General features: G+C 40.5%; 1 long non-coding RNA gene across 1 annotated transcript; it reads left to right on the top strand.

Moving 5' to 3' along the window:
• The first annotated feature begins 564 nt into the window (after positions 1-564).
• LOC122026971 lies at positions 565-13522 on the top strand. Its single transcript, XR_006124220.1, has 4 exons — positions 565-679; positions 887-976; positions 2172-5777; positions 13326-13522. It is a non-coding gene; the product is annotated as an uncharacterized LOC122026971 (long non-coding RNA).
• Positions 13523-15651: the final 2129 nt, after the last annotated feature.

The following is a 15651-nucleotide window of genomic DNA, read 5'->3' as shown; positions in this document are numbered from 1 at the left end:
CGAATTCATATGACATGTTTTAATGGGATAAATCAATTAAGTTTAAAGGAAGGCTTGTTTTAACACCCAATTAAGGTAGGAGTTGATTGATTTGATTGGCCTAAATAAGAATCAAGTAACCTAGGTATAAAATCCCTATGTGGCCAAGCTCTCCTCACGATTTCCCCCAAAACGCCGATTTCTTCTCCCTATTTAGCTCCGCCGACTTTGATAGAGCTCCGCTTCGAGCCCCGAGCTCCGACCAAGCAACTCCCCACACCGGTGAGGCCGCGGAGGGCATTACGACTGGACGTCGAGACCTTCGAACACCTTCCTGACACCGTGACACCACCAGATGAGGGATTCCGACGGTGACACTATGAAGAGAAAGGCAAGAAAGGCAAGTTCTATCTGTGGTGGGATTGATGATCTGTGAGGTTTGGTGGGGTCGATTTCTTGAAGGAGAAGATGATTTCTTCGTGTTTTTGCTCCGCTATGTGTTTCTTCTTCGAGGTTTCACAATAGATTTTGGTGTTTGCGATTGGAAATGGTTTAGTTTATTTTTGTCTTGACAATTTGATCAGGTTCTTGGTAGGCTTTGCAAGCACTCTCCTCTATGGTCGACATGGGATCTGTGATGTACTGGAAGGTGTCTAAGGGGATCAAAATGCTTGGCTAGGGATTCCGATTTGTGGAATAGGTTACGATTTGATTCTCCTTTAGGAAGTTCTTGCGTTGGTCCGCATCATTTTTGGATTTTCGCCGGTGTATTCCATTATTGACGGTGATCGATTTCCTTTGGAGTTATTCCTTCTCGTGATTCTTGTGGTTTCCGTGATGGATCTGGTTGATTGGAATCGAAACTAATGTGTTTTATTACTTCTCATTAGTTTGATTATTTGAACAGAGATATCTTGGGGGTTTAGGCTGAGATTGATGAAGCTTGCTTCTTTTATCGTTTCCATGAGATTTGGAGTGGGTCACACACAGATTTAAGGTTTGATTGGAGTTGTTTTTGCTTTTCATTTTTGCTTCCAATATTGTGGATAAATTTCAAGTGAAACAGATTTGGTAAAAGAAGTTCTGCTTCCTTTTGGAAGTTGTTTAGGAATTGTAGATGCTTCCGAAGTCCTTATTTTCCTCCAGATTGTCCTCCGAATTTCTTGACAGATTAGGGAGAGTTATTTCAATTTTTATGTTGTGATGTTTCCTTTGTGTGATTGGGTTGCTTGATGTAGATTTAAAAGGTTTCCAAGTCTCTTCGATGAAGCTATGTTTTCGTGATGTTAAGGGATTTAAGCTCTGGCGTCTTCTTGTTATTGGAATTGCCATGAATAGGAATGAATGAAGATCGAATGGGAATGCTAGGTTAACTATCCATAGGTTAATGAAGTCTTTGAATGTTGCTTTGGTTAATGATCTACTACCATAATAACATGTTCAAATCTCTTTAACTGTTGCTTTGGGTAATTAATCTATTGCTTTATTTTCATGTTCATAGCTCTATACACTTGCACTATGTAGTATGATAGAAGTAGGTTAGGTCCTCTTATGCGATTTTGTTTCTTGTGTTGGCTGCGGGTTTTGTTTTTGTAAATAGGTAGACTGATTGTGAACTTAGTTTTGGTGATGTTGAAAGCTTCTGTTGTCCTTTATTTCGTTAAGTATGATTTAGGTCCCTGTTCACGGATATTCTTATGTTATGCATGATTTGGATATGGAAAGCATCTTGTGAATTGGTATGTTTATTGAACGAATGAAATGTGCTATTGATATGAGTATAATGTAGATAGATTATGTTTTTCTTATATAGCTAATTGGATGAGTATGAGCAAATATGGTAACAGTATGGGATGTGTGCCCCGGAATGAGCTCCGGGGACGGCCCTTCCAGACATGACTGATACTGTAATTTATATTAGCTTCGGCTATATGACTGCATGTTCTCCTAGGAGTTACCTTTAGGCTCATGGGACTGATTGACTTGCTCAAATGGTGGTTACCACTTTGTGACATATCCACCCTTATTATCTATGTAAGCTATTTTACATATCGTATCTTGCCTTTCTTTATTCTATATTTGAGTTTATGTTCTATTCCTACTAGTTACTGTTCCTCTACTTTATGGATGTCATATCTTTCATAATGGATTGTACTAGCTGGGTTCGTAGACTCATAATGCCTATATTACAGGTGAGGGATGGAAGGCTTGTGGATGGAGTAGCTGAGGAGACAGGATGGATGCATGAAATTGTTCGGATGTTTTAGCAGATGTTGAGAGGGTTGTTTTAAAAAAAAAACTTGAGGGAAAAACTAGGGATGCTGTAGTTGGTATTAGCGCAGTTATTCCTAAAGGACAATGAGTGCATGCAATCCCATCGATGACTTAGATACTTCCACCTTCAAGTCTGTAAGATTTGTTTTATAATGTTATAGTCATGAATTTAGCTATGTTTATGAATATATGCGAGGTTGTAATGTGAATATTTTGGATAAATAGTGTTATGGCTGCTAGAAGAAACAATGATGAGGTTGGAGGACAGAAAAATCAATTCCTCGCTGAACTTACCATGCTCTTGCAAGAACAGAGTCGAATTCATGGAGACCTTGACCATGGACCGTCCGTACTTGGTTGGATAACCTAGACTGTACAATCGGATATATGACCTACATCGATGAGGAAAGAATGGTGTTTAATGACCTTTGATGTGTTGCAATCATAGATAATAGGTGCACTAGTGAAGTGTGCACTGATGTTGCCTAATTGTTGGTGCCAATAGATTAATAACACTACTAGTAGAATGGTGATATAGTTCTACATCCTAATAGTACCGAGTGATAAGAGTTGACACTGGGACGTTATATTTGTGAGCCCATGATAGGTTTGTCTCACTAAAAATATATGTTACGACAAACTTTCCCATAAGATATAATCTCTTTAGATTTATGGAGGATATCTTTGAATTTGTTGGCATTATGTGTTGAAGGATAGATGACTTCCTTTTTCACTATCATTATTTATGGAGCTATCAAGTTTATTTGATGTTGGGGATGAATTGGGGTTGATAGAGTAGAAGTAAAAAAGGCATGTATGGGAGGTTACATGGAAAGATGAAGGTTTATAATGCAAGGCACGAATAAGTATTGTTTCATGAGTTGTCTATGGGATGTAGCTAATATCAGTAGGAACCTTGAGATATGTTGCTGGGAAAAAAAATATGGGTATTTGTGAAGAATTTATTAGTAGAGTTTAAGGGTGAGACATGTTGGAGCAAGTATTGTAAGTTGGTTTTATAGAATCGTATGAGTATATGCTGTAGAGAATTTTTGAAAACAGAAGTTGGAGAATTTTGTCAGAACATATACTATAGAGAATTGTATCATAACTTTGCTGCTGGATGGAGTATCAGTAATGCTTAATACAAGGGTTGTTGAAATAGTATGTATTATGGTTTCATGATTTCAAATTTACAACAGTCTAGTTCCATGATTTGTTTTAAAGTTGTTAGATTTTTATGGAATTTGAGTGAGATTTTGAAGGGATTTTGTGAATCTGAGTTGTAAAGAAAATGACCCTTTGGTTCTTGAACTCTAATCAGTTCTGATACCTCGGCTAAATCTACAGGCCTCTGAGTTAGTTAAACTAGTGAGAACCTCATTTGAATCTAAATTGGATTTCTGGGTTCTGAGACCTTTGGCATTTACAATTCCTTGAATTCTTGCTGGACTCGATTTCTAAATCGTTGAATATAGGAATTCTGTTTGTAGAAGACTAAAGCTGCTATCTATAATTTCATTGAAGCCGAACTCTGGGTATGTTTAGTTGGATCTGATGCTTTATTGTGCATCTGTATTGGTGATATTTAGTTGCTGAAACTAGGGGTACACAACAAGTAAAGGAGGCATTGAAGTGAAGATGTCATGATTGGAACTAATAGGAAACCGATAATTTCGAGAACTTGATGAGATTGCAGAAATTTTGGAATGTTGAGGTAAGAAGAGAATGATGATTCAATCCGAGTTTCGTAGATTAATTTTTGATGAGTTTACTAAGTAAGATTCCAATTAGAAGGGGCTCAACTTGGTTGGGTTGTTTACTGGATAGTGGGAGACAAGGGTACATGAGAAGGTATTTAATGAAGAAGAGAATTGGATCAGCTGCATTTAAAGCAGAAGTTGAGCCATGGTGGAGTTTGAAGTCTAACTAAGGTATCTGAGGTTGTGGAATAGCTTCATCTTTAATTAAATCCAACCTGATATGTATGTTAAGTATATAGGTCCAAGGTCTGCAGAATAATCTGTTCAGTGAACTGAACATCCAGATGTGTTGTGATATTTTCTCTTGCTGACCTTGGATTCTGTTGGATTTCACCACTACTAGCTTTGGTAAGCCTAGATGATCTCTAGTATCCTCAACTTCTGAACCTTAAATAGGTCTCTCCACTGGCTTACTGACAGAATGAATTTTGGCACACTGTTCTGTGCCATATCACTGGATTTGTAGCATGCCTTTTCAATTGAGATTTATAGGAACTAAATGTTGATTCTGAATCATTTAAGTTTTAAAAGTCTGTGTACATATCTGAATTTTGGAACCCTTATAGAACAAATGTTCTTCAAGATATAGGGTCCTAGTTCCCTTGTTGAATTTAGTACTGTTAATCAATGTGAAGTTCTGATTATTGTATGTCAGTGCTGAGCGATATTACCTTGCATAGAGATGAAGGGAGAGATTAGATCCATGTCACTGATCCTAAAATGCTTGGAATAGACACAACTTGATGATGATCATAATAATGATTAATTAGTTTTTGGAAGCCTTTGATGCTTGAATTTGACAATTCTCTCTCATACCTATGTCATCATGACATAAGGAAAACTAGAACTTAATAGTTTGACAAACCAAACATGTTAATAAGCAAAGAAAGAATCTGAGAATTGGAGGGGAAGAAATGATGAAGTAGAAAAAGCGGAGGAGGAAGAAAAGAGGAACAAGTAAATGAGAAGCCTTGCTATTTACCTTTGTTGTTGAGACTTATGAGTTACCTCTATGGTATCTCAGTGGAAGAAGGGATAAGAGAAGTGGTGCACCTTGATGTCGATGCATCAGAGTCATGTAGGAGGATTTAGATGGTCATCTGGACAGTTGTTCACATTGGTTGGGAGGGCTAGAACATTGCAGGATGAATTGGATAGGGAGTTCAGAATTAAACCCTCTTTTGGGTGAAGTAGATGGACTAGTGATAAATTATAAGAGTTTTGGGCCTTTAGCATTGAAGAATGTGTTTACCTGTGTCCTAATTTTGACTCTTTTTAGCAAAACCTCTCCTCCATTCTCACTTTGAGAAAATCAATTATCCGAAAATGGACATGCTACAGGCTTGGGTGATCGATTTTTGGGAGAGTTTGGAGTCCAGATTTCCCTAGTAGAGTTTACTTACGATAATAGCTATCAAGCTACTATGGATTTGTATGAAACATTGTACGGGAGGAGGTACAAGAATCCATTACATTGGGATGAGGTAGAGAGAGAGCAGTTTTGGGTCTAGACATTGTGACTCACACGGTGAATCTAGGGGCTAAGATTTGAGACAGAATGCAGGCAGTGTAGATTGACCAAAAGAGTTATGCAGATTAACGACAAAGAGATTGGGAGTTTACAGTGGGGGCCATGTATTTTTTCAAGGTGTCACCAATGGAGGAGGTGTTGAGGTTTGGAAAGAAGGGGAAATTAGCTGATGGAGGAAGCTTTCTGGAACACTGAACTGGATATACGCAACCGCTATCCCGGATTATGTGGTAAGTCAAATTTTGAGGACGAAATTTGTATAAGGGGGAGAATTGTAAGGTTTGACATCATCAAATAAGGAATTAACTTTAAAACGTAGAAATATATATAAATAAAATAGTTCATAAATTTTTTAAAGAATTTTTAGGATTTTTTTGAGATTTTAAATGAATTCATATGACATGTTTTAACAGGATAGATTAGTTAAGTTTAAAGGAAGACCTGTTTTAACACCCAATTAAGCTAGGAGTTGATTGATTTGATTAGCTTAAGTAAGAATCAAGTAATGTAGGTGTAAAATCCCTATGTGGCCGAGCTCTCCTCACGGTTTCCCCCAAAACGTTGATTTTGTAGGTCCCTTTGGAGGCCGGCAAGAGGGGAGGGGTGAATTGCCCTACAAAAATTAAACCAAAAACCCTTCTCGGATATTCAACTAATTTAAAAGACACTTGTAATAATAAAACTAAGAGACTAAAAGAAAAGAGCAGACACAAGAGATTTACTTGGTTTGCAATCAGGGGATTACTAATCCAAGGAAAGTAAGCGCACTATCTGTTTATCTCCTTCGGGCGGAGTAGCCTCTTTACAGCGTTGACAGCACAAATAAAAGAAACAGAATTGAAAGCACAGAGAAAACTGATTACAAGTGAGTTAAATGATCTGTGCAAACCAGTGTTATATTTATAGCACTGGTCGGGGTGCCCCGAAGGGGTTCCGGGCGCCCTGGGGGGATAAAACTTTATCCCCCAACGTTCAGATCGAGTTTGACTCGATCTGGTCAACAACTTCGGTCCGGGCGCTCCGTAGGGTTCCGGGCGCCCCGGAGGGGTCCGGGCGCCCCGGTCAGCTCCGGGCACCCCGGACCCTAAAAGTCAACTCTGGTTGACTTTTTTCGTCCGGTCGCTCTGTTTCGGTTCAGCTCGTCTCGGTCCGGGTCTTCAACTCCGACTCCGCTATCTTGGGTGATCTCAGCCATTCGGAATAGGGCTCACCCGAACACAAGTTCCGGCCTTCTCCTCGAGCAGCCTTCCTTCCTGGTTTCTCGTCCCTTGAACGCCGCACACGTTCTTCTCGTCCACCGGTGTACTCTTCCGCGGTCACCTTTGTTGGATCGAGACGCGCTAGAGGGGGGGGGTGAATAGCGCTCGTGGCTATTTTGATCGTATCGGAATCGTAAAACTATCAAAGTAAATATACGCAGCGGAAATAACGAATGCAATCACAGAGGGACACAAGAAGTTTTACTTCGTTCGGAGCCTAAGGCGACTCCTACTCGAAGGCCCGCGATCCTTGATCGCTTTTCGTGGGCAACAACTATAAGCTCGTAAAATGTACAATAAGATATTACAATTGAAAGAACTAAAACAAATTATACCGACAACAATAAAGTAGCAGAATCTGAAGCTTCGGGTTGTCGGGGACTTGTAACAGCACTTCTGGGTGTTTCTAGAGCAGCTTGTAGCGTTGTTCTGGTGCTGCTGCTCGAGACCCCTTATAAAGGGTGTTCAAGGTGCCTTGAAGCCCTTCAAGGCGCCTTAAACAGGCCGAGTCACCCGCGGAGATCAGCACAGACTTGGTCGAACTTTATCCAGTTCAAGGCGCCTTCAGCCTACCCAAGGCGCCTTCAACCTTCGACCCAAGGCGCCTTGAACTTCATCTAAGGCGCCTCCAACCTTCTGCGCTGGCTTTTCCTGGTTCGCACCCGAGGCGCCTCGGACACTGTTCATCCGAGTTGTAACTTGCTCCTTTGTTCCTGCAAAATGTGTTAGTCCCAAACACATACCCTGCAAAACAAAGTTAGCACAGAAACATAATGAAATGATAATAATGAAAGTTTTGACAGCATTCGAACTGTCCGGGTCTGACTTCAGGTTTCCCATCCGGAAACCCTAGGTCGACCCGACGCCTACTGTTCCCTCTACGGGGAACGCGTCCTCACCTACTCCACTCAGGAGATTTACCTGTTGCCAGTGCGATCCTCCAGATCGACTGGACTTTTGCTCAGCACTCGATACTTCCGGACTTTCTGCTGGACATCCGCTTCCCGGCTAGTCCAGACTTTCACCTGGTTCGCGACACCAGGACTTTCCACCTAGGGTTACCACCCCCTAGGACTTTTGCCCGAAGCCATCGACCTGCCAAGACTTTCCGCATAGGGTTACCACCCCCTATGACCTAGGGTTACCACCTCCTAGGGTTTTCCCTTTGCCTAACCGCAGCTAGGACTTTTCCTGAAATACTCATTCAACATGTTAGATCACAACACACCTTAACTTTGAATCCTTTGCCATTATCAAAACTCAGGTTCGATCGTTAGATGCTTCCCGCACCAACAACCTCGTCCCTCGGACGCACCGAGCCCGTCGGCTCTCTCCCCTGCCGTCCTTCTCGCTAGCCGCGTCTTCCTCTCGACTTCCTGTGTTCCTAAGCTCCTACACACTTAGACACAAGGATTAAACAAACGCAGGATCTAACTTAGCTTGTTTGGTCACATCAAAACACCTTGGGGTTCCAACAATCTCCCCTTTTTTGATGTGAGCAACCCAAGTTAAGTTAGGGTAAACATATGCAATAAAAACAATTTATATTCAAATAAATCCAAATATTTTTCAATTGAAAAATTATATTACCTCCCCTAGACTTAACATACTTCTCCCCCTTTGATCACATAAAAATTGGGGTTATAAACAAGTCTAAGGTAAATTTTTAAAATGTCTAAGTAAAGACACTCTTCAATTTTTTTTTTTTTAAAATCTTAAGGCAATTTTTATAAAAACTTCTAAGATAACTTTCATAAAAAATTTCTAAGTCAATTTTCATAAAAATTTTTAAGGTAATAAAAAAAAAATTCTAAGTCAAGTTAAAATTTTTTTAAATATTTTCTAACACAAATTGAATAACTCTTTTAAAGCATTAAGTAATTTAAATTAATGCTTTTTCAGTTAGTCAATTAAACTTTTCATTTTGATACTTGGCTTCCAGGTCGTGGCGAGGCACTAGGCCTTCTTGGTTATTGGAGCAACAACCACTTCCTTAGACAAAGCCTCATAATGAAATTAGTTGTTTAATTTCCTTGCTGAAAATGCTAAGTCTAATTTTAATTTTAAATTAAACATGCTTTCGGAACCCAATAGAGGTTCCTACCTACAGAATTAACCAAGTATTTCCTGGGTACATAGTTTTTTGATATATTTCTAATTTGACTTTTATGAAATCTATAATACCAATTTAAACCTCTATAATTTCTAAAAGTAGAAATATTTGAACCATTAGATTTTTTCTATCTTTCTATTTCTTCCTTTAGTTTTTCATTTTCAATTTTCAATTTATCAAAATCCTCTATAAGACATGATTTTGCCAAAATTCTTTTTGTTTCTAAAATTTCATTTTCTAATTTGATATTTTTATTTTCTAATTTATACATGGATTTAGCCATTGCCTTAATGCCAAAGTAAAGTTCATCAGGGGGTAAGAGGCATACCTCACTTACCATATCAGACTTGAAGCCTGAATCTCCCCCTGCTTTGCTACTTCCATCTGAGGTCGCTCCCCCTTCATCGATGCTGGGTTCTGATGTACTTTGGCCTTCGTAGCTTGCCATCAGTGCTATCCCCACATATTCTTGAATCTCGGACTCAGATGATGAAGTGTCGTCCCAAGTGGCTTTTAGGTTCTTGTGTTTCTTGGGTGTCTTCATTTTGTCCTTCTTTAGTTCTGGGCAATCCTCTCTTAAGTGTCCTTCCTTTTGACACTGGTAGCAACGCACTTTTCTTCTATTTCTAGGATTCTTTTTATTCTGCATTTCTTTAAATTTATTAGATCTAAAAAACTTTTTAAAGTTTCTTACCATGTACGCTTCCTGATCATCCTCTGAGTCTGACTCGGGTTCATCCCTTTTGGTTGCGTTTAGCGCAATCATCTGGCTTGATTCCTTTGTTCCTGCACACCTGGTTTCATGCAATTCAAGAGTGGAGAACAGTTCTTCCAAACTACTTACCTCCAGGTCTTTCGAAATGTAGTAGGCGTCGACGATTGATGTCCATTCTGAAGTTCTGGGAAACGCGTTGAGTACGTAGCGTATTGTTTCCCGATTTGTTACTGTTTCTCCGAGGTTCTCGAGACCAGTAATCAGTTCTTTTACCTTTGCGTGTAGACTGGCTACCTTCTCACCTTTTTCCAGTCGGATGTTCATTAGCTTGTTCCGGAGGATGTCTCTTCTAGCGAGCTTCGCTTCGGACGTGCCTTCGTGGAGTTCTAGGAATTTCTCCCAGAGTTCTTTGGCAGATGAATAACTTCCGATGCGGTTGACCTCTTGAGGCGGCAACACGCTCAGCAGGTGGTATTCCGCACGGCTGTTTGCTACAGACTCATTTTGCTCCTTCTTTGTCCAATGGCTCTCTTCTTTTTCTTCTCCATCTTGATTCATCGGAGCTACAAAACCATATTTCATAATAAACCGAATTTCGAAATCAGTTCTTAGGAATACCTCCATACGTCGCTTCCAGTCTGCGAAGTCCCCCTCGAATTTTGGTGGAATGATGCTTGGTCCGACCATCTTGTTGCTTCGATCGGCGATTAGTCCTCCTGAAGCGCCTTGCTCTGATACCACTTGTAGGTCCCTTTGGAGGCAGGCAAGAGGCGAGGGGTGAATTGTCCTACAAAAATTAAACCAAAAACCCTTCTCGGATATTCAACTAATTTAAAAGACACTTGTAATAATAAAACTAAGAGACTAAAAGAAAAGAGCAGACATAAGAGATTTACTTGGTTTGTAATCAGGGGATTGCTAATCCAAGGAAAGTAAGCACACTATCTGTTTATCTCCTTCGAGCGGAGTAGCCTCTTTACAGCGTTGACAACACAAATAAAAGAAACAGAATTGAAAGCACAGAGAAAACTGATTACAAGTGAGTTAAATGATCTGTGCAAACCAGTGCTATATTTATAGCACTGGTCGGGGTGCCTAGAAGGGGTTCCGAGCGCCCTGGGGGGATAAAACTTTATCCCCCAACGTTCAGATCGAGTTTGACTCGATCTGGTCAACAACTTTGATCCGGGCGCCCCGGAGGGGTCCGAGCGCCCCGGACCCCAAAATTCAACTCTGGTTGACTTTTTCCGTCCGGTCGCTCTGCTTCGGTTCAGCCGGGTCTTCAACTCCGGCTCCGCTAGCTTGGGTGATCTCGGTCATCCGGAATAGGGCTCACCCGAACCCAAGTTCCGGTCTTCTCGTCGAGCAGCCTTCCTTCTCGGTTTCTCGTCCCTCGAACTCCGCACACGTTTTTCTCGTCCACCGGTGTACTCTTCCGCGGTCACCTTGTCCTTCGGACGCACCAAGCCCGTCGGCTCTCTCCCGTGTCGTCCTTCTCGTTAGCCACGTCTTCCGCTTGACTTCCTGTGTTCCTAAGCTCCTGTACACTTAGACACAAGGGTTAAACAAACACAGGACCTAACTTAGCTTGTTTGATCACATCAAAACACCTTGGGGTTCCAACAGATTTCTTCTACCTATTTAGCTCCGTCGATTTCGATAGAGCTCCGCTCCGAGCCCTGAGCTCCGACCAAGCAGCTCCTCACACCGGCGAGATCGCGGAGGACATTACGACTGGATGCCGAGACCTTCGAACCCCTTCTTGTCAGCGCGACACCATCGGACGAGGGATTCCGACGGTGACACAAGGATGAGAAAGGCAAGTTCTCTCTAATATGCTGGTGTGGGATCTGTGAGGTGGGGAATCAGTGATTGGGAAGGTTTGTGTATGTTCGTTCCTGTTAAAGGTGCTTCAATTTGAGTTTTCTTCGTGTTTTGCTTTACTTTTGTTTCGCGATTTTTGCAATGGATTTTGGTGTTTATGATTGGAAATGATTTAGTTCATTTTCATCTTGACGATTTGATCAGGTTCTTGGTAGGCTTTGCAAGCACTCTCCTCTATGGTCGACATGGGATCTATGATGTACTGGGAAGGTGTCTAAGGGGATCAAAATGCTTGGCTAGGGATTTCAATTCATGGAATAGGTTACGATTTGATTCTCCTTTAGGAGGTTCTTGCGTTGGTCCGCATCATTTTTAGATTTTCGCCAGTGCATTCCATTATTGATGGTGATCGATTTCCTTTGGAGTTGTTCCTTATCATGATTCTTGTGGTTTCCGTGATGGATCTAGTTGATTGGAATCGAAATTGATGTGTTTTATTACTTCTCATTGGTTTGATGATTTGAACAGAGATATCTTGGGGGTTTAGGCCGAGATTGATGAAGCTTGTTTCTTTTATCGTTTCCATGAGATTTGGAGTGGGTCACGCACAGATTTAAGGTTTGATTGGAGTTGTTTTTGCTTTTCATTTTTTGCTTCCGATCTTGTGGATAGATTTCAAGTGGAATAGATTTGGTAAAAGAAGTTCTGCTACCTTTTGGAAGTTGTTTTGGAGTTGTAGATGCTTCCGAAGTTCTTATTTTCCTCCAGATTGTCCTCCAGATTTCTTGACAGATTAGGGAGAGTTATTTCAATTTTTATGTTGTGATGTTTTCTTTGTGTGGTTGGGTTGCCTGATTTAGATTTGAAAGGTTTCCAAGTCTTTTCGATGAAGCTACGTTTTTGTGATGTTAAGGGATTTAAGCTCTGATGTCTTCTTGTTATTGGAATTGCCATGAAATTCCTACTAATCAGTAGGGATGAATGAAGATTGAATGGGAACACTAGGTTAACTATCCATAGGTTAATGAAATCTTTGAATGTTGCTTTGGTTAATGATCTACTACCATACTCACATGTTCAAATCTCTTTAACTATTGCTTTGGGTAATTAATCTATTGCTTTATTTTCATGTTCATAGCTCTATATACTTGCATTATGTAGTATGATAGAAGTAGGTTAGGTCCTCTTATGCGGTTTTGTTTCTTGTGTTGACTGCGGGTTCTATTTATGTAAATAGGTAGACTGATCATGAACTTAGTTTTGGTGATGTTGAAAGCTTCTGTTGTCCTTTATTTCGTTAAGCATGATTTAGGTCCCTGTTCATGGATATTCTTATGTTATGCATGATTTGGATATGGAAAGGATATTGTGAATTGGTATATTTATTGAATGAATGAAATGTGCTATTGATATGAGTATAATGTAGATAGATTATGTTTTTCTTATATAGCTAATTGGATGAATATGAGTAAATGTGGTAACAGTACAGAATGGGTGCCCCGGGATGAGCTCCAGGGAGGGCTCTTCTAAACATGACTGATACTGTAATTTATGACTGATATGGTAATTTATGATTGATACTGTAATTTATGTTAGCTTCAGCTATATGACTGCACGTTCTCCTAGGAGATACCTCTAGGCTCATGAGACTGATTGATTAGTTCAAATGGTGCTTACCACTTTGTGACATATCCACCCTTATTAGCTATGTAAGATCTTTTACATATCGTATCCTGCATTTCTTTATTTTGTATTTGAGTTTATGTTCTATACCTACTAGTTACTGTTCCTCTACTTTAAGGATGTCATATCTTTCATATTGGATTGTACTTGTTGTGTTCGTAAACTTATGATGCCTACGTTATAGGTGAGGGAGAAGTCTCCCAGGATACGATGGAAGGCTTGCGGATGGAGTAGCCAAGGAGACAGGATAGATGCATGACACTGTCTGGATGTCTTAGCAGATGTTGAGAGGGTTGTTTTAAAAAAAAACTTGAGGGAAAAGGTTTACATTTTAATTAAGCTATAAGATTGAGAAAGGTTTACATTTGCATTTTTTAGCAATTCACCCCTTCTTACCAACTATAAGGGACCAACAAATGGTATCAGAGTCTAACCACTTTATAAGGACTAATCGCTGACTGAAGTAGAGAAGACGATGGCTGGACCAAGCATCTACCAGCCTAAGTTTAAAGGGGAGTTCGCGATTTAGAAAAAGAAGATGGAGGTATTTTTGAAATCTGACTTTGAATTATTAATAATAATGAAATATGATTTTGTAGCACCAAAGGATCAATAAGGGAAAGACAAAGAAGAACATCAACAGACGAAAAAGGAGCATGCCGGCTTCGTGGCAAACAACAAGGAAGAATTCTATCTGCTGAGTGTTTTACCGTCACAAGAAGTTAACCGGATCGGAGCCTACAAGTCAACCAAGGAGCTCTGGGAGAAATTCCTGGAACTACACGAAGGAACCTCAGAGGCAAAACTTGTCAGACGAGACCTGTTCCAGATCTAGATCAGCAACCTCTAGTTGGAAGAAGGCGAAATCATTGCACACCTCCACTTAAGGATCAAAGAACTCATTATAAAATATGATATCCAAATAATAATTATATAATAAGATTATTTGTGAAATAATTTTAACAGAATTTTTAAAAATTTTCTGAGAATTTTTTGGAACTCTTATGATGTATTTTAAGGGGATGAAATTATAAGTTTGAGAAAAACCTGTTTGGAATATCCAAAGATGGGAGTTGATTGAGGAATTTAACCTAGGGTTTAATTAAAATATTTAAGGTTATAATATTTTATTTTTTATTTTCTCTTCTTTTTCTCTCTTTTCTCTCCCGAGCCCGATCCCTCTCCTCCTCTCCTCTCGCGATGCAAGTTCTTCTTCTCTTCCCTAACCGATGCGCCGTTGCAGCAGCAAACCGTCGCCACCACGCGACACCTCCTCTCCCGCCGTACAAAACCGTCGGCCAAGCCCTTCTCCTCCTCTTCGCCTTGCGCAGCACCCGATGCCACTTCCGCTCTCCCTTCTGTAGGTGCAGCGGAGGCCGGCAAGAGGGGGTGAATTGCTGTAAACAAAACAAACTATACTCTCCTCGGATTTCAACTCAGAAAAGCAATAGTAAAATAATAACAATTAAATCAACAGAAATAAAAAGAGACTCAGCAATTAACCTGGTTACAACCAAGGAGGTTGTTAATCCATAGCGATGAAAAAGCGCACTAGAAGAATCTCCTTTGCTGAAGGCGGAGAAGCCTTTTATACACTAACGACTCACAACTATTGCTAGGAATTAAGTACAGAGTTGAATGTAGAAGTTGTATTGAATTCCTAGCTTCAGGGGCCTTTAAATAGCCTCTGGAAATCTGATCTCGAGGGTCCAAGGCGCCTCCAATAAGAGTCCAAGGCGCCTCCAATAGGTGAGTGGATAAAACTTTATCCGAAGCATGAAACGGTCACTTTGACCTGTTGAAGGCACCTTCAACAAGGTTGAAGGCGCCTCCAAGCCTGATGGAGGCGCCTCCAAGCTGACAGCTCCAATTCCAGCTTGCTTTCTTCAACTTCCGACGCTCCATTCTTTTGGGTGATTGCGGCCAACTGGAATAGGGATCACCCGAACCCAATTCCCGGCCTTCTCATCGAGCAGCCTTCCGTCCCGGCTTAATGTCTCTCGAACGCCGCGCACGCTCTTCACGCCCACCGGAGTACTCTTCCGTAACTCTCTCGTCCTTCGGACGCACTGAGCCCGTCGGCTCCCTTCCCGTGCCATCCTTCTCGCTAGCTGCGTCTTCCGCTCGACTTCCTGTGCTCCTAAGCTCTTGCACACTCAGACACAGGGATCAAACACAGCAGGACCTAACCAACTTGGTTGATCACATCAAAACTACCACGGGGTCCAACAATCTCTCCCTTTTTGATGTGCATCAACCCAAGTTCAAGTTAGGGTCTGCAAATAGACATAAATAGTAATTTAAAGGAAATTACTAAATTAACATATTAAGCATAAATTTGCAATAATTAATATTGCAACACATTTTCAAAAAATAGGTAAAATTTTTATTTTCCTAACTCCCCCTAAACTTGTACCTTTCTCTCCCCCTTTGATCACAACAAAAATGGGGTCCTAATTAGAGGGATTTTTTTTTAAAAAAAAATCCAAGTAAATGAATTTTCAAACAGA

Source organism: Zingiber officinale, chromosome 1A (assembly GCF_018446385.1).
Source record: "Zingiber officinale cultivar Zhangliang chromosome 1A, Zo_v1.1, whole genome shotgun sequence".
Taxonomy (NCBI): domain Eukaryota; kingdom Viridiplantae; phylum Streptophyta; class Magnoliopsida; order Zingiberales; family Zingiberaceae; genus Zingiber; species Zingiber officinale.
The sequence above is the reverse complement of the archived record's forward strand: the minus strand, read 5'-3'. Positions and strand labels throughout refer to the sequence as shown.